The following is a 26057-nucleotide window of genomic DNA, read 5'->3' on the forward strand; positions in this document are numbered from 1 at the left end:
CATGAGGACTCTATGAACGATTGAGGTTCGGCGTGTGATATTTTAGGAGGATGGCCATCGGTATGATGGTCCCATGGCTGCTCGTGGGCGCCCATTGACCCTCAGGTGGGATATTAGCCCTTGTTGGGAGATCATATAGATGTGGGACAACCAGATGCACCTCCTGCACCGGTTTTGAGGCATTCAAAGCGGCGTGCGAGACAGCCTTAGTGTTTTGTGCCTTCTATGGATTATGTATTGTTGAATGATTGCGGGGAGCCATCATGTTATGATGAGGTCATGTCTAGTGTTGACAAGCTCAAGTGGGAGCAGGCTATGCAGTTAGAGATGGATTCGTTGATCCAAAACGATACGTGGGAGCTTACTCCTTTGATAGAGGGTAAGATGGCACTGCCATGCAAGTGGGTTTACAAGATAAAATTGTGTTTAACGAATGCAAAGCCTAGGTACAAGGCAAGGCTTGTCGCTAAAGGATTCAAGCAGCAAAAGGGCATTGATTTTGATGAGATATTCTCCCCAGTGTTGAAGATATCTACTTTGCGTGTGTTGCTTGCTTTGGTAGCTACAAAAGACATGGAGTTGAAGGAAATGGATGTAAAGACAACTTTCTTACATCCGGACTTGCATGAGGATTTGTACATGGAGCAACCAAGTGGGTTTGTTGTTCATGGTTCAAAGAAGATGGCATGCCGGCTTCTTAAAACCTTGTATGGGCTGAAGCAATCATCTCGTGAATGGTATCGTAAGTTTGATGCATTCATGATTTCAGAGGGCTATGTATGCAGTCATGAGGACCATGCCTCTATACTCGCAGGGCTGCAGACGACAGTCTCATTGTTTTGGTTTTGGATGTGGATGACATGCTGATCGCAGGGAAGTGTATTTTTGAAGTGGATGCCTTGAAAAATAGCTACATGAGACCTTCACCATGAAGGATCTTGCGGACGCAAGTCATATTTTGGGTATGCGGATCACTCGTGATCGTTCTCGTAGGGTGCTCTTTCTTACTCAGAAAGAGTACATTGACAGGGTGCTTGAGCATTTTCATATGGAAGGGGGGAAGGCCATTAGTACCCCGTTGCCTCCATATGTAAAACTCAGCCATGATGATAGCCCTCAGACAGATTTGGAGACTGCAAAGATGTCTCAGATTCCCTATGCATCAGCTGTTGGTTCCTTGATGTATGCCATTGTGACCACACATCCAGATCTTCCTCATGCAGTTGGTGTGGTTAGCAGATACATGTCTAACCCGGGCAAGCATCAGTGGGATGCAGTGAGAGGTATTCTCTGATAGTTGAGAGGGACTTCAGAGTTGTCCCTATGTTATGGTGAGAAGGATATGTTTGTTTGAAGATATACAGATTCAGACTATGCAGGGTCAGTGGACTCGAGGAAGTCTACTAGTGGCTATGTGTTCACAGTTGTTGCAGGCGGACCGGTTTTGTGGGCATCACGTTTACAGCCATGCGTTGCTTTGAGCACTATAGAGGCTGAATATATGGCTACCACTGAGGCTGCCAAGGAGGCCGTATGGATCTCACGACTAGTGGGAGATCTTGGTATGGCTGGTGATGCTCTGATGCTACATTGTGATAGCCAGAGTGCCATAGCGTTGGCACGGAATCCTGTCTTCCATGCAAAGACAAAGCACATTGAGGTGAGATATCACTTCATAGGAGAGGTGCTAGAGGGCAAGCGCATAGAGCTTGTCAAGGTACACATTGACGATAACCCTGCTGACCTACTCATGAAGTCTTTAGCCTCACAACGGTTTGCACACTGCAGATCACTGATGGGTATGGCTTGACTTCATTTGCTGTACTTTGGCCACTTTAAAGGCACACGGCCTTTAAGTGAGAGATTGTTGGGTTAAAGGCCAGTGTGCTCGGCTGCCCATTGTTCAGCCGCCCATGTACATCCATTCTTTTACTCATTCATGATAACTATACTTATAACTGCACATTGCAGTGTGAGTACCGCCCCGCCACACACGGTGTCTATCTCCTTCTTCATGCTTGCTCTCTGCGTGTGTGCTCTCCGATCCCAACATTAGCTTGCTGCTAACATTCCCCCCCTCCTCGACTGTGTCATCCCTTGACACAGTTTCATGGAGTGAAATAGTCTTTAGGTTGACAGCTGGCAAGAAGGTCTTTAAGTGCTTGAAGTGCTTTTTGATATATGATGCGCTGTTCTTTCTCAGGGACTTGCAGAAATTGAACAATAACTTTGTTCTTTAGTTCTATGGCTGGATATTTGACAAACCTTGCTATTAAATTGCTGATCACTCGTCCAAAAATATTTGTACACTGGAGAGGGGGAATGAGGTACACACCCAACACACGACACAAAGCTTCCCTACAACTCAGGGTATCCACAACACCCCTAACCTCTCAAATAACACCTTCAAATTGGCTAATTTGCACTAATAGACCCGCCTTGGCACACAAAACAACTATCTTCTACCCTGCAAAGACACCCACAGTGCTCAACCCACCCTTTTTGGCTCAAAACACCCCGATTCTATCGTCTTGGTAACACTCTTCAAGCTATAGGCAGACCCTTCCGCAAGCATTGACAAGCACCTAAGAGCGAGAGAAAAGGAGGGGAATGGGGAGAAGAAACACGAGAAAGAGGGGCAAAGGCTTGGTAGTATTGCATAGGGAGATAGTACAACCAAGTCTGTAGCTCCAATGGCAATCTTACAATACACAAGCTAACAAGCATCCATCAACTCTTTCTGGCAAAAAAGCCCTTAAACTTTTATCCCCTTTTATAGGTCTTGGCTAAGGCTAAAAAAGAAAAACAAGGAGCTATCAAGCTTGTGCAATCATCTTTAGCTTCATTTAGAACTCTTGCATTGCTACCACTTGGCACATTTGATTTTTTTGGTAACTTTTGCATGGTACCTCTCTCTGCCCAATTTGGCCGCCCTTGCACTTGCCCTCTTGGGCTTTTGAACACCTCTCGATTGTCTCTCTCTCTCATTTGACCTTGTGGCGTGGGACACCCCCCTTGGATCACCTTTGACTGGCCTTGGGCCCTTCTCTCTCTCTCTCTCTCTCTCTCTCTCTCTCTCTCTCTCTCTCTCTCTCTCTCTCTCTCTGGCTCACTTCACTGCAGGACCCCTCCTCTAGGCAATAGCGACATCGCTATTGGGGGGGGGGGGGGGGGTGCCTTTTAAAATAGCGAGCACGGATCGGCTGCTTAGAGACCCGCCACATCTCTCTGTGCGTGTGCTCCTGAGCCAACCCTAGTTCTCCCAACCTTGCTGCGCTTCACAATTCCCCGAGCCCCCGAATAGAGGCCACAAAAACCGAGAAAGTCATCTACAATCAATCCTGAACAAATGCACCAGATCTTTCCAACTGCTATAACTTTTTGCTCCGGGCTCCGTTTGACGAGCAGTCAACTCTTGCTAGCTCCATACACTACATAGCACCTTCTTGAACTCTACCACGGTCCTAAAAATTCCAACTGGCACGACTCCCCATGTGGTTAGGTGGACATCAGCCTAGCCCCCGACAAATCTTCAACTGGCCATAAACTGCAATCCGTGACTTCGATCTGCAATCTGAAAAGACAGGTAGGCTCCATAAATTGAGCACTACGCGCCTGTACCCTGACATCCACTTGGTCCACCTATCCTCAGCTGCCCTGTCTGACAAGAATCTGCTACACACCGTACCTTCAAACTCCAATAACTTGGGCTCCGTAGCTCTGTTTGATGAGCCGTCTAGACCTGCTGCTTTAGCACTTCAAGCTCTACATTCCTAGACCCAAAGACTACACCTCGAATCTCCTTCACCTGCTTCCCAAATTAGCCCCTCTTGGAGCCTTCCTTGGCCTATAAACCACATCACTCATACATTTCCACTGCTATCTGTCAGCCCATGATCTTCCTAGCTGCTCTAGCCTTTTGCCATGCTTCTGCTAGCCTGCACATACCTGCCCATGCCATCTTTTAGGGTTGACACACTTTGGATGTACCATCATTGCCCACCCCCTAGTTGAGCATTTATGTTTAACCACATAAGAGCTGTATCCTACTACAAACTGCAAACACTGAGCACACTATGAGAAAATCGGAAAAAAACTCAACTATATGTACATAGTTTTATTTCTAGCATATGAGAAGATTGCTTAGGTTGGTTGCCCAGCCCCTCTATTAAAACCTAATGCACTACTGGCAGCAACTCCCTCTCAAAATATAGCTTGTGATGCACACCATTGACCCTGTTCTTGAGAAAACAACCATGCATCCTCATTAATGCATAGGTACCATTGGGAAAAGCTTGATGGACCTTGTAAGGCCCTGTCCACTTCCTTTTGAATTTATTTTGAAAGGTAAAGTCAAGATAGCTCTCGTACTTCATCACTAGATCTCCCTTCTCAATCAGCTTTTCTGGCAAATGTTGGTTGAACTTTGCTACTCTTTTCTCTAGCTACTTCACATAAAAGTCTGCTGCCACCTCATGATCCATCTTCAAATTTTCAAGACTTGTAATCTTATCCTACAAAACATCTTGATGAGCTTTATCAACCCGCCACAAACCTTTGAGCACCCCTAACTGCACATGTACGGGTAATACTGCTTCCTTGCCATAGACCAACTCATAAGGAGTAAAGTTGGTAGCCACCTTGTACGAAGTCCTGTAAGCCCACAGACATTTGTCAAGGTTAGATTCCCACTCTACAACCTGCTGGTAGATGTACTTAGTAAGCATCTTGACTATCTGTCCATTGGCACTTTCCACTGAATCATTGCATTGTGGATGGTATGGAGATGAAAATCGATGTTGAATCCCCAACTTTTCTACTAGGGCATGCACCAACTTATTTTTGAACCCTTGTCCTTGATCAGATATAAGCATCCAAGGTACTCCAAAATGACAACATATGCAATCAAAAACAAACTAGGCAACAATATGTGCATTTACCTCTTTTACCGCTTTAGCCTCCACCCACCTAGTGAGGTAGTCTATAGCAACCACAACATACTTTTTACCACTAATTGACTTGGGCAATGGACCGACAGCATCCAAACCCCACTTTTCAAAAGGGTCATGTGCTATGATAGCCCCTTGCTGCTCGGCTACCAGTTGTCTTTCACCCATTACTTGGCACCGATGGCACGTCTTGCACCAACAGTGCACATCTCGCACAACAGAAAGCCACCAAAACCCACTTCTTAAAACTACGAAACAAGACTTGATCCTTACCTTGATGTCCTCTCTCTTCATGGAACTGCTCCAATACCATATCAATCTCCTCCATGTAAAGGATTCGATGGAGCACCCCATCTCAACCGTGCATCATAAGATTTTCTCCTACCACAGTGAACTTTCAAGCTCTTTGAACAATTCTCCTCTTTTGTAGCATGGAATGCCCTTCACAACATTGACCCGTACTCAAGCAATCATCAATGTCTTTCAAAGTCTCTCTACCTGCATAAGTAGCCGATGCCACATACAAACTCGACACATGTGTTTGAACACGACTGCTAGCCAACCGATCTGCTTCCTGGTTCTGTTCCCTTCTCACATGTTTGAACTGCACCTCTTTAAAAAACTTCAACAGCTTCTTTATAGAGAAAAACCAATTCTTGAGAGAATCCCTCTTTACCTGCCATTGGACCAAAAGTTATTTGATAACCAATAAAGCATCACCTTTCACTACTAACCTTGATATGCCAAATTCAGCTTCAAACCAAGATGTAAAGTAAGATACCCTGCCTCATTGTTGGTATGCACCTCTTCCAAGTCATAAGCTTTGGAAAAAATGATTGTGCCGTGTGGATCTTGAATGACCACACCTCCACCCGCTCTTTGTGTTACCATTATGTAAGCGCCATCAAACCACATAGTGAAGGCCCCTTCCAAGTCTGGCTCCTCTTTGTCCTCCTCTCACACTACCCTTGGATAAATCGAGAATTCGATCTCTTTGTTGACTAGGATATCCACCAAAGAGAACAACTCGTATGATCTACTTTAAACTCGAACTCAAACTCCTGAAGCTCTATCACCCATTTCATGATTCGCTTCCCCGGCTTCAAGTGTAGCACCACTTTAGGCAAAAGATTGTTAGCCGCCGTCAACACATAAAATTTAGAACGATCAAATACACTTTGAACTTTTTGCAGGCAAAGACTAAAGCCATCACCCACTATACAGCTTCCGTATAAGTAGTCTCTCTGTGACTAATTACCCGGCTTTTGAAGTAAATAGGCTTATAACTTCTCCCACCTTTTGTAGAAACACTGCTCCAATGGCCACCATACCCACCGTCATAGCAATATAGAAGTCATTCTCTTGGTTGAGAGGGCACACTGTAGGTAGCTGACATAGAATTCCTTTCACTTTGTCAAACGCCTCTTGAGCTTCATTATCCCATTGAAATCCATGCACTTGTTGAGCCCTTTTTTGAAGAGGGTAAACATACTTCTCTGGATCTGCTTCTATTCCATTCTGTGATACCGCATGACCCAATAGTTGAGCCCTTGGTTGTGCCAACTTGCACTTCTTCAGGTTCAATTGCCCTCCTTCTTCATCTAGCCTTTGAAAGCACGGCCTTAGCTTGGACAAATGTTCCGCCCTGGATCTATAACAGCCAATATCATCCAATAAAAACTCTGATGAACTTACCCAAGTATGGCTTGAACAACTTGCTCATCTAGTCTTGAAATGTAGCATACGCATTCACCAATCTAAAAGGCATACTGCGGTAGGCAAAGCATCCCCATGGAGAGATGAAGGTAGTCTTCAGCTGATCCTCCAAAGCAATACCAATCTGAAAATACCTTGAAAAACCATCCATGATAGAATAGCATTCGTGCCCGGTAGCCTGATTTAGAATCTCATCTTGAAATGGCAAAGGGTAGTGATTCCGCTTGGTCGCAGCGTTCAAGGGCTTATAGTCTACACATATTCACCATTTCCCATTCTTCTTTGGAGTAATGATAACAGGAGAAACCCATTTAGAATCTTATATAATACCTCCCTCAAGAAACTTGTTGATCTCCTGCCATAGAGCCTCCTTTAAAATATCTCCCAACCTCCTTAGCTTCTGTGCTTTTGGCCTGTATCCGTCTTTAAGTAGGATCCGATGCTCCACTGCTTTAGCTCCTCTCAAATCTTTATACTCCATCGAATAAGTCTGGATAGGATGCACATAGGTCCATATAGCCTTCCTTCTCCTGCTTGGTTAAATTTGTGCCTAGCATATCTTCCACCTCTTTAGCCTTCAGACTACAGACAGGGGCTTGCATACCTTTACTTGCACTGGTAGAATCTATGGTGACTCCGAATAAATCTGTATCCAGCTTCAATAAATCTTCATCGCTCCCTTCCTCTTCGACACTGGTGGACCCTTCATCATAAGTCGACTCGGTTTCATATTCATAACTGGTGCTAGAATCCTTGTCATCACCCCCGGCTGACGGATGAAAGTGGCTTTCCCTGGTCTTCAGATCCAACATGATTTGCCCTCCATTTTCTCGATCCGGCAAGGTAAATACCCTCTTCTCCCAATCTTGCTTGGCCCCAATTGCCAACAACCATGGCCTCCCCAATATATTTGGATAAGCATTTTCTCCTGCTTTCATGACAAAAAAATCAATTAAGCATTCAATCCTCACGACCTTTACCTTCACATCGTGTGCCACTCCTAAACACCGAACTTTGGCATGGTTGGACATCCTCATTCGCACATCGGACTTGACGACAAATTTAATACCAATATTCCTCATAGCAGTCTCTGTGATCACAACGACGTGCACACCACCATCAATATAGGCTTGAACATGCTTCTTCTTTTCAAGCAAAACGTCCACCACTGGAAGCACATCGATCGGACTCCCCACCCTCAAGGCTAGATTCTATACCGCATACACATCTCCTCCTACTCGGGGAAGCCTCGTACTGACATTGGTTGACCACTGCCTCCTTAATTTAGGGTTTAATGCAAGCGACTACTCAAAAGTGATGTTAGCCTTTTGATTTTGGACATCTCTTACCTGATCATATTCTAGATTACCGCGCCCCAACTGAAAATCCTTCTTTGTAATTCTTTGTCTTCGCCTTCTCTTGCTTGGTTCTGGCTGCTCTCTACCTTCGTTCACTTTCTCTTTACACTTCTTTGCTCTAGTTTCACGTTTCGTCTCGGTCTCTCTTTCGCCTCTTGCTCTTTTGTTCGCCATAGTATCAATCTCCTGCCTGCCAATACCAATAATATTAACCTTTTGCACTTCATCATTACCTGACGGAGCCGCGTGTATTAGGTTTTTGATTGCTTGCTGCTCCCTTTGACCATTAAACTGTGCCTGGCCCCTTCCTTGACCAAACAGAGGATACATACCACCCCTTTCCCTCGGTGGGTGAGGATAATCTGGAGCATAGTGGCCCTCCTCTCCGCAATTGTAACATCTGCCAGGCAATTGCCTAGCCTTGCCTCTTCTTGTCCTTGCTTGGCCGTTGTGCATAACACTTAAAAGCAACTCTTGCATTTGCTCATACAAATCTTGAACTATACATATCCATTGTTGAGGAACTGTTGCTACCCCTCGATTATGCTGATTCTCCACTTGAACTTCTTCTCTCAGACTTGCGGTCGGAGTGGGAACCATTGCCTAATATCCCAATGCACCTTGCTCAATCTTATTTTTAATTTTTTGGCTCTTTGACCATGCTATAGCAACAACCCCGTTGTAATTCTCCGGGCCCTCAAAAACAAAGGATACATACCATCCCTTTCCCTTGGTGGGTGAGGGCAATCTGGAGCATAGTGGCCCTCCTCTCCGCAATTGTAACATCTGCCAGGAAATTGCCTAGCCTTGCCTCTTCCTGTCCTTGCTTGGACTCTGTCTATAACACTTAAACGCAACTCTTGCATTTAAGTGTTATAGACTCTTCCTTTCCTTGCTTGGACTCTGTCTATAACACTTAAACGCAACTCTTGCATTTGGTCAGACAAATCTTGAGCTGTACGTACCCATTGTTGAGGAACGGTCTCTACCCCTCGATTATACTGATTCTCCACTTGAACTTCTTCTCTCGGACTTGCGGTCGGATTGGGAACCATCACCTCGTATCCCAATGCACCTTGCTCAATCTTCTTTTTAATTTTTTGGCTCTTTGACCGTGCTATAGCAACAACCCCGTTGTAATTCTCCGGGCCCTCGAAATCCACCTATTCACAAAGTTCTGGATGCAAAAAAGCCATAAATTTTTCCAATTTAAAGTACTCACCCCCATTGGACAACTGCATGGCTACTACAAAGTCCCTCCAACACTCTTCGAAGCGGGCAAGGAAAACACCAAACTCCTCGTTCACATCTTGCTTCAAATTCTTCAACCTTGCATCTAGATCGACATGAGATATCTCTTTACGAAAATCATGCAGAAAACGGGCCCGCAATGCAGGCCACATAAGTCTTGGCTCTCCTTCCAAGGCATGGAACCATGTCTTTGCTCTTCCTCACATCAGAGCGGAATCGTTTGCATTTTGCTATCTTCATTTGGCATATGCAATGATAGCATATACAACTCAAAATCGGCCATCCACTCTTCCCGATCTTCTTCTCCGGTGAAAACTGGTCCATATATGTGCGCTGCCATCTCTCCTTGATAGAGTAACTTTCTTTGATCAAAACCGACAAGCAATCAGTTGCTCCTTAGTGGGGGCACCAGAAGATGGAGAGGGGGAACGAGGTACACACCCGACACAAAGCACAAAGCCCACCTACAGCTCAGGGTATCCACAACACCCCTAACCTCTCAAATAATACCTTCAAATTGACTAATTTGCACTAACAAACCCACCCTGGCACGCAAAACAACTATCTTCTACCCTGTAGAGACACCATTCAGCACAAATGCATCCACACTGCTCAACTCACCCTTTCCGGCTCATAAAACACCCTGATTTTGTCCTCTTGGTAACACTCTTCAAACTGCAGGCAAACCCTTCCGCAAGCATTGACAAGCACACTAAGAGCGATAGAAAAGGAGGGGAATGGGGAGAAGCAACCCGAGAAAGAGGGGCAAAGGCTTGGTAGTATTATGCATAGGGAGATAGTACAACCAAGTCTGCAACTCCAATGGCAAGCTTACAATACACATGCTTGCAAGCATCCCCAACAACTCTCTCTGGCAAAAAAGCCCTTAAAAATTCACTTCTATCCCCTTTTATAGGGCTTGGCTAAGGCTAAAAAAGATAAAACAAGGAGCTATCAAGCCTGTGCAATCATGTTTAGCTTTAGTTAGAATTCTCTTGCATTGCTACCACTTGCCACATTTGATTTTTTTGGTAACTTTTGCATGGTACCTCTCTCTGCCCAATTTGGCCGCCCTTGCACTTGCCTTCTTGGGCCTATGAACACCTCTCAGATTCTCTCTCTCTCTCTCTCTCTCTCTCTCTCTCTCTCTCTCTCTCTCTCTCTCTCTCTCTCTCTCTCTCTCTCTCTCTCTCTCTCTCTCTCTCTCTCTCTCATTTGACCTTGTGGCGCAGGACACCCCCCTTGGCTCACCTTTGACCGGCCTTGGGCCCTTCTCTCTCTTTGGCTCACTTCACTGCGAGACCCCTCCCCTAGGCAATAGCGACATCGCTATTGGGGGGGGATTTTGCCTTTAAAAATAGCGAGCGCGGGATTGGCTACTTACAGACCCACAATGTCACCTCTACATGTGCGCTCCCAAGCCGACCCGAGTTCTCCCAACCTTGCCGCGCTTCACAATTCCCCGAGTCATCGAATCGAGGTCGCAAAAACCGAGAAAGTCATCTCCAATCAATCCCGAACAAATGCACCTAATCTTTCCAACTGCTGTAACTTTCTGCTCTGAGCTCCGTTTGATGAGCAGTCAACTCCTGCTTGCTCATACATTGCATATCACTTTCTCAAACTCTACCGTGGTCCTAAAAATGCTAGATGGCATGACTCCCCATGTAATCAGGTGGGCACCAACCTAGCCCTCGGCAAAACTTCAACTAGCCATAAACTACAATCCGTGGCTTCGCTCTGCAATCCGAAAAGACGGGTAGGCTCCATAAATTGAGCACTATGCACCTATACCATGACATCCACTTGGGCCACTTGTCCTCAACTGCCCTGTCGGGCAAGAATCTGCTACACACCGTACCTTCAAACTCCAATAACTTGGGCTCCCTAGCTCTGTTTGCTGAGCCGTCTGGACCTGCTCCTTCAACACTTCAAGCTCTACATTCTTGGATCCAAAGATTGCAGCTCGAATCTCCTTCACTTGCTCCCCAAATTAGCCCCTTATAGAGCCTTCCTTGGACTATAAACCGCATCAGTCATACATCTCCGCTGCTCCCTGTCAGCCCATGATCTTCCTAGCTGCTCCAGCCTTTTGCCATGCTTCTGCTAGCCTGCACATACCTGCCCATTCCATCTTCTAGGGTCGACACACTTTGGATGTACCAATGCCATGTAAAGAACCAAGTGTAAAAATCTTCTTCGAATAATGCCAACATATTGCTTGATAGCAAGAACATGCATTTGGCATAGAGGCTATAAAGGACTTCTTCTAAAGGGTTGCCCACTCAAATCATAGCATAATCCTTGGTTACTTCTAAAAAGGATATCCATGGTCCTCATGCTTGTTCAAGCTCATGAAAAACTTGGATACATGTGAGAAACATTTTGCAGATTTTAAATAGCATTGCACACGAGAGATCAAGGAGGCTCTTGAAGAAATTCATGGTGCTCGTTAGGGTTTCATCACGTATTCTTCAGTTGCTGGTCCTTGCTCTGGAGTTGGCAGTTTCGGGTAGTTAAGCCAAGTCGGCCTTTCCTTCTATAGTGCTTCATGTGCTGGCCATGTCCTTACCCTTGGTACATATGACAGGATGTTGGGTCCTTCTGTATTGATGCCGGTGCCCTTGTAAACAAGATGAGATATTTTGAGTTTTTGTTGAGCCAATTTTTCCTCCATGTGCGACTGTTGATGCCATTGAGAATTGATTTGATTGGGAGTGAGTTGAGTTACATTGACAGAGTGAAGAACCCTCAACTCCCAATCCATAGCCGCTTTCCATTCAACATCCACTTTGTGAACAATCTTCTCTTTAAGTACATCTTCTTCAGATTTAGAGAGCTAGACCATTGGCACTTGCTCCTTGCTTGTGATTGGTACCTGGAATTCAAAACTTCCTATCTGCCCTTCATTTGGTCGTGTTTCCATTTCTGCAAAGGAGATTGATGGTATCTCTAGATTCGACTGCTCAAATGTACCTGCTTCCCCATGAGTGTCCACATTCCCTTCTATCAGCAACTGATTGGATTTCTTTAATTCCTCTATCTCTTTAAGCAACTGCTCTTCCCTTTGCATATGCATTAGGGCGAGGTCACTTCTTTGTTCTTGTTCCAGCTTCAGCTCAAGTTCCAAGTCTTTGTTTCTCTTTTCTAAAGTCTTGTAAACTTCATCAGTCCCCTTGAGTGAAGCTACTGCTGGGTTTTTTCTTATTTGCTTTAGAAATGCCGCTTGGTCATTGATTCCATGCTCTGAGTATTGCAAAGCGGAATTTGCTACATTCAAATGTACTTGGAGCTTTTGTACCGACTGAGTAGTGCTCATAAGTTCATTTATTACTTCAATCAGCTGTTGGTCCTTGCTTTTACAGGGATCCGACAACTTTGTGAGGAGTTCCCCTAATTCTTCTATTTCCTTTTGTTGCTTTTCCTTGACACTTTGGTGTTGTTTTGCTTCGTTTTGATTTGGCCTTGAAGATTTTCAATGATATTCATCCTGTCTTCAAGCTCGCCTTGGAGAGCATCAATCACTTGTTCAAGTTCTCGAGCTTTAGCACTGCGGCTAAGAGCTACTCTTTGCATTTTCTCCATCATTAGTTGCATGTGCTTTGCATATTCATTAACTTGGATGATCACTTCATCTGTTGTCTCTTTGAATTCTGCTTGAGGCTCTTTAAAAGTTCCAACCTCATTGTTGGTTGTTTCCTTGGGATGTTCTTGATTTGACTTCCTCCTTTTTTTCTCATATTCTTTTATTTTCCTGCCTTCATCTGATTGGTTAGTTAGTGAAGGGCTTGGACTAGGAAAAGGTTGATCTTCTTGTTCGATATTGGGTGAGGGTGGTCTTGGAGACATCTCCCTCTGTTCCTGTTGTGGTTCACTTGGTTTCCCCACTTTTGCTTGCTATGGTTGTTGAGTAGTCGACTCTTCTCTGGCTTTTCTTTGAGCTTCTAAAGCCTCTTGTATCTTCAAGGCTTCAGATTCTGCATACATCCTTTCTAGCAGATCCGTAGGATCTTCTTGGATCTTCTTCTCAGGGTTTTTGGCTCTAGGACCCTTGACTTTTCTTGGACTCCATAAATCTGGATTCTGTCCTACAGCTTGTTGGCTTCGTTCATAAGCTTTTTTTTCTCTTTCAAACCTTGCCTTTTTTTGTTAAGGTTCTTTTTGATGGGCGGCCACTCCCTTTCTTTTCATCTCTTCTCTCCTTGCCCTTTTTTTCTCATTGTCTGAACTTTCTTCACTGCTATGGACTTCAGGTGAGCTTTTTGCTAACTCTTCATTTGATTTATAAATCCCTTTTTCTTTGATCTAGTGGCTCGTGGAGAGGGCTGAGCTGTGATTATCGATGTGTTCTAATCTGGGACTGGCGGCAAGCTATCGGCCATCCCAATGGCATGGTATGCAATTCGGGTCAAAACTTCTGGAGCTTCCAAATATGTTACTCTTCCTTCCTTCTTTGTGCTCTTGAGTGTTGTAAGCACATACTAAGCATGATCTATTGATTATCTTGTTGTTGACTTCAATACCTGCGTGAAGGTGGTTGCTAACATGAACTAGAAATTTTCTCCTCCACTTGGCTATCTTTGTAGTTCCATTGGGATTATTTCCCTTGTCTAATAGGTGGCTGACCCTGTGATGGACTCTCTGACTGGTCCTTCACCACTTCAGTGCCTCTAGCTTCGGTCAAGTCTGATCTAGCTTGTCATACTTCTTCAAGAAAACTCTAAATTGTAGCTATCATGGATTCATTCAATCCACATATTTCCTTCTCCTCTATTTGCTATAAGTGCTCTTCTTGAGCCCATGAAGGCTAAGGATGTAGTTTTTGTATTGTCAAAGCATCTGAACACTCTAGTTGTTCCAAAATCTTCTTTGCCAAATTCTTTGTAATCCTAGTTGCCAACTCTCACTTTTCTTGTCATTCAAATCAACTACCTTCTCTTTCCCTTTTGCCTTTCATATGTCTCTATACTGCTCCCACTTGTTGGTTTCAATAGTTTGATTACTCTCAGGTTTGTCTAAGGGAACTTTTTACAACATTTGGCAGATCTCACAAAGAGATGGTCCCAAGACTAACATGTCAATCTTAAGGAACAAGTGACACGACTAGGGCATGGAGCCAACCAAGAGGTTGTCAATCTCATGTTTGAACACAATACACTCTGTGGAAATAGTCTATGAACTCTCTAATTGCGGAAAAGCTAATTTCTACCTCTCTAATCCAGTCACACATCCACATGCAAAACCAGGAGCAAATCAACTCCGATCAACACCAAACTTGGCAGGCACATACCTTACTAGGCAAAAAACACTTCTCAACCATCAAACCTAAAATTTGTACACTAGAAAAAATTGCAATTTTCTCTAGCAGCAAAATTACAATTCTTTGAATTTGTTGTTGAACACACCTGATAGGTACTTCTAAAGTGTCGAGAATCTAATACAATTGATGAAATCTCAAAATGATGCTTGGATAGTGAGAGATGTCACATGGAAGGTTGTGGGAGTCGACGTTATGATCTTGCAAAACTCTTGCAATGTAGGTATCGGCATGTAGAGCTCCTCAAGGCTAACACACAAATGCTCTCTGCTTTTGGATACAATAACCGTGCGATGCAATGCAAATAGATGAAATCTTGACAGCAAGAGAGTTCCCATGATGTACAAAGAAACCTTATCTATTCATTAAAGATAATAAAATTGTGCTTTTCAAAACCTTACAAAGGTGCCTTTTATACCTTGGCTAAGGAACTTATTTGTACAAAGGCTAAAACTTCTTCAAAAATATGTGAGAATCTTCCAACACTTCCCCCTCCTACTTCATGTTGTCCTGACATGAGTCAAGGTTTGAAATTTCAAAGTCTCCCATCAAGCTCTCTTTGTCTCCTTGAGGAAAGCGAAGGTTGGTAGTTGTTCCAGCTTTTGCTTGTGGCTCCACTTCTTGGGAATTCTTTTTGTGTCGTTTTGCATAGCTCCAACAACATGATTTGGGGTGGTGTACCTTGGTGGTTTCTTGGCAAGGAAGTGGAAGTGCTGGTGGTATAGGCGGGCGGGATCCTCTACTTGCTTTAGTATAAGGTCAGAGAAGGTGGTAGAGGTTGTACTCTTTGTGAGTGTTCCAGCTGTTTTTCTATCTCTGGCTCTCATTGTCATAGCTTTAGTGGGCAACTTTAGTGCTTCAGCCATTATGTCTTTGTTGATGATTACTTTGAATTTTTGTACTTGTTGATCTGTGATCTGGGTAGATCCATCCTCTTTAATCGTTGACAGTAGTTCATAAGCTCTTTGAAAGTCTACTTCACATGGTTCTTGATCATAAAATTCTTGAAGTCCCATACTTCTGTTGCTTCTTTCGTTGCTGGCTTAGCTGCTACATCATAGACTTCTTTAGGTAGATTTGCAACTCTACCTGATTTCCATCTACACTTTTGAATCTTCTGGTGAAGACTGTGGTGTTATCTCCTCAAGCTGTTCTTTTAACAAGTAGGTTACTTTGGCCGTTTTCATAGAATTGGGCTCCAACTGATATGGTGGCAACTCTTGCAGCTTCTCTTTTTGGGTCTTTCTTTTCTTTACTTTCTTAGCAGCTTGCATTGCACCTATTACTAACCAACGGGGTATCATTTCCATGGAGAACAGATATGCATTTGGTAGATCATCGTCTACCCCTTTTGGTGATTCTCCTAAAATAATCCTTGTTAAATGATTCGCTAGGATTATATTACAACCACCTAATAACTCTAAAGAAACAAACGAGAGAATGAACGACAATATAAATGACACGGTTGAACTAGAGCTGAGGTTTCAACAAACAACGGGGTTCACAAAAAGAACTCAGACGAGAGTGGTGAGAAAGAAACTAGACCAGGGATCCTACATCCTCAAGAGATTGAGAAGTTGACTACTTGTAAAGTAGGAGCAATTGAAGGAATGGTAGCAAACACAACAGATGAATCTGTTTACCATATACCTTTTACCGTGTTGGAAGTTAAATGTGAGTGGCCTGAAGAACTTTGGGATGTAGTCAGGAAGGTTAGAGATGGAAACCATTCGTGGGATTCAACACCAATTGTGAAATTCATACTCGACAAAGGCATGATGGACTTTGAGATACAATCCATGTATGGTGACTAGGGAACGGAAAGATCAAAGGATATTACAGAAGAAACCCTTAAGGAGTTTCCTTCCTACTTTGGACCATATGAGGAAAGATCTAATGTTATGGTTTTGCCATCTCAAATAATAACTCATAATCCAGTCATAAATTCTTAAGGATTGCAAGAATTTATGTCAACACCGGTGAGATGTACGCTGACGAAGGCTGAGCTGTTGAAAGTCAGACCTCAGATATGGATAGATGTCTTGAGAAAATGGGAATAAAAAATCTTGTTGAGACAATAGGTCGATAAATGTAGGACTGAAGAAAACCAAAAAAGTATGTGAAGCTAGCTCTGATAAAAAAGTTGGCGATTATTGCGAAATTGAAGAGGGGAACACCACATTGACCATAAAGCATCAAGGAATAGAAAAAATTGCTATTTTGGATAATGGTGCAGGGGTTGCCATTGCCACCAAAGTAATATGAGGGAAATGGGAGAAAAATGTCCTTAGATAGACATGGATGAGATTACAATTAGCTGATGGCTATATTGCAAAACCTATTGGAATCCTAGAGCAGGTGGTGCTGACTTCCTAAGGAATAGAGTATGAGCACACATTTTCCATAATGGATTTTGGTACTAAGAATAATTATGATGTTATTGTAGGAAGATCATTCATGCACCAACTAAAAATTATTCAAGATTGGCGCTATGACTATATCTACCTATGCCACATGGAGACCACCACTTGCATCAATTTGAGAGAACATAGTTACAGAGATGTACGAAGGACTCCTGTAGAGGAATTTGATATGGCTAGATGTAGAATTTGGAGTACCCACGTGGTTGAACTCTAAAGCTCATCTATGGATGTGTGGAGCTTTGGATTGTGACAATCTTGTAAAAGACGAATGCAAGCGGGATAGACCATTTGAAGATACCGACTATATATCTGAACCTTTCCAGAAGAAAAGAACGGAACCTATAGAGTGGACTCAAATTTTTGCCACCTTAAATGTGTGCGTCAATGAGGTAACCCCTACAAAATTTTGTGACAAGAATGGGTTGGACCTAATTCCATTTTGCATGATAAGCGGGATTCAAGAAGAAGACAATCATGAAGGGAAAAACGGATGACAATGTAGCAGAAGAGCTAGAGATTAGTGTAAAGTGTTTGTGTATCCAAGGTGAGATTTTGATTCAACAAGGATGCACGAAAGAGTTTCACAACAAGATGTGAGATCAAAAGAATTTGCACCAGGAGATTATGTGCTTGTGTCTACTCTCAAACAAAAGAAAAAAAAATTGAAAAGGCGAGGTATGGGACCATTTGTGATTCATTTTATATCACCAAGTGGGGCCAATAACCTTGCTACATTGGATGCAGAGCAAATGCCCAGCTAGATTAGTGGCTGTAGATTAAAAAATAATCACTTTCCATTAACTCAAAAAATGCTTGAAAGGGCACATGCAGCTAAAAGTAGGAACAACAAGCATGAGAAAGTCATTCTCAATAGGCATAAGAAGAAGTCAAAGAACGAGCAATGAAGAGGAAGAAAATGTTGGAGGACTTAAAAAGCAAAAGGCTATTTGGATTTACCAGTTAACAAGCATCAAGGGAGGTTAGAGATGGTTTAGATCCTTACATCTCAACAAATCTAGGAGCCAACATGTTACCTATTCATGTGCTAGTAGATTTGAATACAATTAGTTGGGATCTGTATCAAGAAATACCAGGGTTGGTCGTACAACCATTGGAACAAAAGTTCACAAGATTCAATGGGACTATTAGTACTACCCTAGGTTACATGGAGCTCATGCTACACATCAAAGGATTACCATGTCCCCATAACCTACTTGTACTACCTCAAGACTCCCCTCACAATCAACTTATGCTAGGTACACCATGGCAACACAAATACAAGTGTATATACATTGGTTAGAGAACCAAGTGGATTTTACAACAGAACATCGAGTACGATAGATTACATTTGCTTCCATGGAAGATACCAGGTATCTTTTTGAAGATGCTGACTAAGAAAAGAAAGAGTTGGAGGATATTTTCAATGCAACAAAAACACAACAAACCATTACAATTGTCATGATGGAAACGACACCTTTAGAATTTATTGATAGCCATAACTGTGCATTTGCAGTTGATCCACTCCCTTCAGTACAAACCCTAAGACAACTCTACCTGCTACACATCCTCAATCAACCATCAGAGACTAAGGGACATTGAAACAACCTACTCAAGTCAACCATCCCAAACAAATTTGGATACCAAAGAAGAGACATGCCAGGGACACACCAACACAACAACAAATACCCTCAAGGTGACAAATATGGATACTAAGGATATCCTAAGAATTGATGAAAGCTTCATTTGGGTGACAAAATCCCAATTGCAAAGTTTTTTTGAGGAAGCACGAAGTCAACTACGATATTCCCAAAGCTACAAAATGATGAGCAACCAAGGGTGATCTACCACCAATCATCCATACTTCAAAGGTCAAGAAAACACAAGTGGTCAAATACAAACAAGTTTGGGTACCTAAGAAACTAATTACTGCTCACAAATTAACACACAGGCTGTGGATTCCAAAATTAAAAAGTCACACTCATCCATGGCAACCACAATCCCCATAATGCATCAAAGACACCACAACACTTGCTAAAGTCGAAACCCACTATAATGGTGTGGCGTCCTAGACTTCCCACATGAATTCCAGCCAAGAAGCAGTTTCAACCTTCATCAATTCAACATAATTCTACTGACTTACAACACTTGTTACATGGTACGTGCTCACATTAATGTAGGGCTAGGTCAACCTCATCGTTGGATGTCCTTAAGCAATTAGCTTAAGACCCACCTCTTGTACAACATTAAGTTTTCCATACATTAATTGAATATGCATACATAGGGCCACATTACAAGGCCTTGCATAAGGCACTGCTTTGATGCCCATGAACAATTGAACCCTAATGGCTCACTATCATTCAGGAGAACTCCAACTAGGAGGGGGGAGGCATTCAAAATGCGGACCCTAGCCTATTGATCAAATGAGAAAAGGGCATTGTTTTATCAATTTTGGTGTTGTAATTTGCGTTTGATTTTTCCTTTTGACAAAATTTTCATATTTTATGCCCTGAGAAGATAAAATATATCAAGTTTAAGAGACAAACATCAGATACAATCCCTTAGGTGTGAGTACTTATGTACATATTCTTGATTTTTTTTCACTTACTTTTGTTATTTTTCTATTGTGGTTTTTAAATAATTTTTTAAAGCAAGGAAAATTGCAAAGAAAACAGGATACAAGTATGAAGAGGTCTATGAAGTGATAGGAACTTTTAAAAGTTTTATTGGAAGTTGTTTGGTCAAGATTCAAAATGAGCATAACTCGGTCAGATGAGGACCAAACTTGACTTGCAGAGTAAGGGTATCAAAGTCTTATTGGAGGTCATTTGGTCAAGATTCAAAATGAGCATAAGTCGGTCAGATGAGTACCAAACTTGACTTGCAGAGTAAGGGCGTCAAAGTTATCAAATTTTGTAAAGGAGTCTCACTAGAAACTCTACATGCAAAGTGATGCAAATAAAGAGGATTTGGGACGTCGAAAGCTTCAAAATCGTCAAAGTGACATCCAAATGACATCAAAAGGGTCACACTTCATTACACAATTTTTACATGGCTACTACATCATGTCCTGAATCATACATAGTGAAATAATTCATCCTAAAACCTAGGACAATAGCCAGAGCTTCATTCACACAACAAATGGCTAATAGCTGCAATAATGACATCCAATAGATGGAGTGACACATCAAGTGTGTCTCAAGGGAGTATATCTTCATGTGGGAATAGTCACATACCTTAAAAATTGTATATTTATGCTAGGTAAAAAAATCATGTTTTTTTCTTTGCCTTATTCATATCGAACAAGACCTTGTTTTAGCCAACGTTTTACCCTAACACAGAAACTAATGCCTATAAAGTCCCGAACGTATTGGACTTATCCATTACCAAGAACATGATTGTTTTACCTTGCTAGAAGTTCAAAAGGGGTCCAAAAGTGGTTGAAATCTTCCATAGGAGGCCACAATTATGGTACATATGGTTCAATACCCTTAAAAAACCATGGGGAACATGCCCACAATGCTAGAAGTCAATCAGAGCTGAGATCTCCATGTTGAGAAAAAAAATCACCTTTTTTTTGCTATAAAGGCTGATCGCACACCCAAAAAAACTTTCAGCTCAATAGCCACTTTGTCAAAACTCAAAAGAGTCGTATACAAAGCTCAAAAAATCTGCAACAATGATGAAAATCCTGGTTCAAGCCAAACCACTCAACCAAATTTTGCCATTTTTATACCAGAGCCTATTCTTATAGTGTATATCAAGACCATGAGGTCCAAATGCAGAAAAAGTCAATATACATGCTAGCTAGTAAAAAATCACAATTTTTTCTTAATCTTCCATGAATGAAAAATTTTCAAGTTTTTGTGCATTCTGCAAAAATCATAGATTCATTTTAAGATAGCTAGAGAATCAACAAGCTAAATGGATTCATAGAGGCATGGAAAATGCAAGAATAGCTTTGACATTTGCTAAAAATGCTAGTGTGTATGGTGGCTGTACTTTGGTAATTAAAAGGGAAAAATACATGTGAAGGTTTGTGAAAGAATCCAGAAGTTGACAGTAGAGTTGAAGGATATCAGATGCACATTACCAGAAGCTGCAAAGCTCATTAGATAGAAAGAAAGGTAGAATCTGAAGCAAGAATAGTCGACTTGGCAACCATCAAGGATGATGAGGTTCCAATTATCCAAGTTGATTACAAGCTAAGGAAGTAGTGGGAACCGTTATCAAGAGTAATACTAGATGGGGGAGCTGGAGCTGACATCCTTGGAGAGCATTTAAGGCAAAAATTGGGGACTCATGATTTGAAACTAGCACTATTCAAAGTGAGAATGGCTAACCACATGGTAATACAGGCCATAAGACTAATTGAGAACTTGCAAATAAAAGTGGAGAAGGAGAAATCCAAGACCAACTTCTTAGTCCTAGATATACAAGGAACATATGGGATGCTTCTAAGGAGACCATGGCTTAGAATTGCTGGGCAATACATGATTATGCCAATCAAACACTGACAATCAAGGGTCCAACATGAGAATTCAAATCAAGACAAATAATACAAGAATCTGGAAAAAGGCTCTAAGACCAAAGGAGCTTTGCAAGAAATATGGAACAAAGAAAATTGAGAGGATATGAGCCTCAAGGAACATTTTTTCTTTGACAAAAAATAGACTTTACTATTATGATGGACAAAGAGTAGGCTAAGAGGTAGAGAAAGTAGTACCCATATTAATTCATGGAGTTGAACATTGGAAAAAGGACAATTCAACTAGATGGACTGACACTAGGACAGCCAGACCAATTAGGACGTGACAAGTTTGATTTCATACCAGAAGCTAAACCTCGTTAGATGAATGCAAGAAGTTCAGATCAAACTATTGAAAGAATAGAGATGGAGCTTGGACTAGCAAAGCTAGTCAACCCATTCAATGAATATGCAATGAAAATTTGTACAGAAAAGGAGGCAGAATCACTGGTCAAGAGGAAGGGAGGAGGCCCAAATTAATTGCTTCCAGATGATCAAGAAGTGGAGGAATGGAATCTCGACACAAATAAGAACCCCAAGGTGGTCAAGATCAACAAGTATCTAAAGATAGAGATTGAGGAAAAGGCTAGAGCTCTATTTGAAAAGTACAAGGATGTATTTTCATGGGAGCACACTGACTTGAAAGGCGTTGATCTTGACGTATGCTAGCACAGGATACCATAAAACCCGATGCCAGACAAATCAGACTATAGAGATACAAAAGGAATCTTAACTATGCTAAGAAGGTCAAGGAGGAGATTGATAACCTCATGAAGGTAAGGTTCATCATCGAGGTTTCAAGCAATGATTGACTATTCCCAATTGTAGTGGTTTCTAAGGAAAATGGGAAGTTAAGGGTCTGTGTAGACTCAATTCTTAGACCATCAAAGATCCCTTTCAACTTCCATTTATTACAGACATTCTAGTAGACACTAAACTTTTCTAGATTGCAGCAATAGATAGACGAGATCTAGAATGACAAGACGTGTATGACTTCCTTCAAAGGTGGAGGGTTTCTAGAGGAGTGGTCCCAGGCAAACAAAAAGGCACTCATAAATAATAAAGAGTTTGAAGTTTACCATCATTGGAGGAGCTCTTTACAGATTAGGTATTGATGGTGTACTTTGAAGATGTGTGCATATGCAAGGGAGGATGCAAGTAATCATAGAGGCTCATAGTGGGGATACAGGTGGGCACTTCTCTACTAACATTACTTCCCGGGGCAGTCACTTATCAAAAGAACCCTATATCACGTGCGTTCAAGAGGTAATTAATAATACCCCAATATACATACTATACTTACACTGTGAGCCTATTTAAAAAAACCCCACCCCCCTCTGTATGTATACATTTTTATACATTTTGGTCTTTTAATAATCCTCTCTGGTTAACTCACGTGATTTCATACACATTCTAAAAAGTGACCGCCCCGTGCATTACTTACAAGAAAATCCTGTAGGGCATGCCTCTAGTGGAAGACCATGATGGTGGATGTCAGTGCATTTTACAAAACTTGTGATAGTTGTCAGTGGATGAGAAGATTGACAACAGCTGAGATGACACCTCTGACTCTAGTACAGCCCCTAGGAGTATTATGAAGTGGAAATTGGATTTTATGGGGTCATTCAAGAAAATTATTCCTAGGAAAAATAGGTAAATCATAATGACTACCAGCTATGTGAAAGTGGGTTGAAGCCAAGGCATTGCCAGATAACACTGCCATATTAATAGTAGTATTTTTGTATGAGAATATTATTTGCAGATATAGATGTCCTATTGATATAGTCTCAGATCATGGTACAAACTTCATGAAAGAAACTCTTCAGATACTGACTGAGGTATTTTTAGTAAAGCACCAAAAATCCAACCCATATTATCCTAGGTGCAATGGACAGTAACACGACAATCAAGACCATCTTGACTAAAATCGTCCAAAAAGAGCCACATCAATGGGATGCAAAGCTCCAAATAGTATTATGGTCTTATAGGAATGCCTACAAGGTCACCACTGGCATGACACCCTTCAAAATGGTATATAGCACGGAGGAGTAGTTTCAATAGAGTTTGCAATCCCAAGCCTCAAGGTAGCTGTGGAACATGGTTTGGATTTCAGTAAGAATATGAAACACATATTGGATTAATTAATGCATTTGGATGTGATTAGGCAGCAGGCCATGCTGGAATAAGAGGTGGTTCAGCAACAAAGGAAACACTGGCATGATACTAAAATTAAAGTTAAGGAGCTCAAAAAGAGTGATATGGTTCCACTATATCAGTCAAAGTTGGTACCTAAGAAACCCGATTTGAAAATGGCATGGTCTCCACCCTATGAGGTTGAGTGGGTATTTTATAATGGCATACTAAGGTTAAGAGATCTAGCAGGACTACTGCTGCCTGGTGTTTTATATTAGGCCAGGATCAAGCTATATTATGCCATATCACATGGGATACCAGTAGCATCAATACCAGACACCAATTTGCAATAAGAACACGAACCACTTGAATTGTTTCATATCATGCCAGTTCAGGAGAGAGGCTAGGATTTTTTAGAGCCAGTGGAATGTTTAGGGGTAATTCCAATTCAAACACAGACAAATGAATATCCAGTAGGTTCTGATAGTTTTAACGGTCATGAGCAAAAACTAAATGAAACAATTATGGATAGAATCTCGCAGGTAGTTAGGCGACTTGACCAATGCATGTGTGCCACATTGTAGGTGGTGGTCCTAAAACCAAGGATGCAAGCAAGTGGAGCATTCATGGTGCATATAAGGATAACTGTGTGTAGAATGCACAATCTTGCACTTTACCCTCAAAGACTTGCTTGCCTTGCACCTTTTCTTGCAGAATTTTCTATGCCCTCACCCTCCACACAACCTCTAGAGCACGCAATATCCTTGCCTTCTCCTTCCTCTTCCACCACATTTACGACCGAGCCAGACACCCCTAGGGTTTCTATATCTACTAGAAAACCACTACAGGTGAGTCTTCCTCCTCATAGGATTGTTCACAAGACTCAAAAATGGGCAAGACCAAGAGGCTATCAGAGCAGATGCATGAAAGCTTGGATCCAACTACCGACCAAATGGAGGAGCAACTCAATCTTAGACTCTATAGGCATATTCTATATCACATATTAGTATTAGTAAATATGTTTTCCATCAAGTTGACTGTACACTTTTGAAGCTATGGGACTTAGAAGTGGTATTGGAGGCTACTAGGATGGACTTCAATGCAGGTATCATCCAGCAGGTGCTGATACTTTTGATCTTGACACTTGTTCTGTAGAAATCAATGGAAGTTTAATCCAAGCTACATCATCATCTCTCTCCCATGTGCTTAGACTACCGTTTGTTGTCAAAGACAAACCGTGCTCATCTTAGGAAGTTAGCAAGTACCTAAAAGAGGATAAACAGGTTAGAAAGAAACATAAAAAGGGATCTCAAGGAGTTCCCGTGGCTGCTTTGGAGTATAGATCAATCTATAAATTCATTGTTGAGTCCATTAGTTTGAATAACAATCCCACATACATTTCAAAAAAGCTACTTGGTATGCTACTAGTCAGACTCAAGGATTTGAAGGCACAAATCATTTTAGTCACATTCCTGCGTATAGTGTAATTTGGCAGACAACCAGGGTGAAGATGCAAAGTGTTTTTAGAGCATGGTATGCCTGGAAACTTTTGTATTGGGAAACCTGTATCCCAGCTCACCCCAATTCACAAAAAGTTAGGAACAAGGCTATAGGGAAAGTAGCAAGAACCATTAAAAATACCAAGCAAGATAACATTGAAGGCCAAGAGACAGAACAAGACACTGTGGATGAAGGCACTGAATTGGCCATAGTCACCACAGGAGAAAAGATAACAACAACACAAGCAGAAACTGGCAGAGCTGAGGCTAGCACAAGTGAGGGCACCAAGCCACCAAAAAAGAGGCAAAAGACAGTGGCTTTTCTAACCCAATCGAAGTTGAAACAGTGGACTTCCACCAAGTCTGTTGCAGTGGGTCAAGATAAAGGCACTTTAGTGGATCATCCGAGTGAATTGTCTCAGAACCTACAAGCATCAATTAAGAAAAAGAAGAATACTGAAAATGAGCAAATTCCATCGACTGACTTTGGAAATAAGGGTACATCGTAGTCTTGGTTAGCCTTAGTCACTCATACTCCAATACAACCATCTTGCATGGACAGGCTATTGTGGCTACAAAAAGACCCCTTCATGGAAAACTGATCATTCAACAAGTAGATAAGGCACTTATGCCTTACTCCACTCCTCTCATCGTGTATGAAAGCTCTCAAATTGACATGGATACCATTTAGACGGATGTGTAACTATGATGATGTCTGGATGGAACACTATTGTAAAAGCCATGGGACAGGTGAAAGAGGCTTAGAAAACGGCTCCCAATTCAGTAGTAACTGTCCTACAAGCAGAGCTTCAAGAAACAAAGACTGAATTGGAAAAGGTGAAGAAAGAGATGGAGCAGCTAAGATCCAAGCTCTTAGAGATTTCTA

The sequence above is a fragment of the Adiantum capillus-veneris genome, chromosome 25 (genome assembly GCF_014529385.1).
Source record: "Adiantum capillus-veneris isolate H3 chromosome 25, ASM1452938v2, whole genome shotgun sequence".
Classification (NCBI taxonomy): domain Eukaryota; kingdom Viridiplantae; phylum Streptophyta; class Polypodiopsida; order Polypodiales; family Pteridaceae; genus Adiantum; species Adiantum capillus-veneris.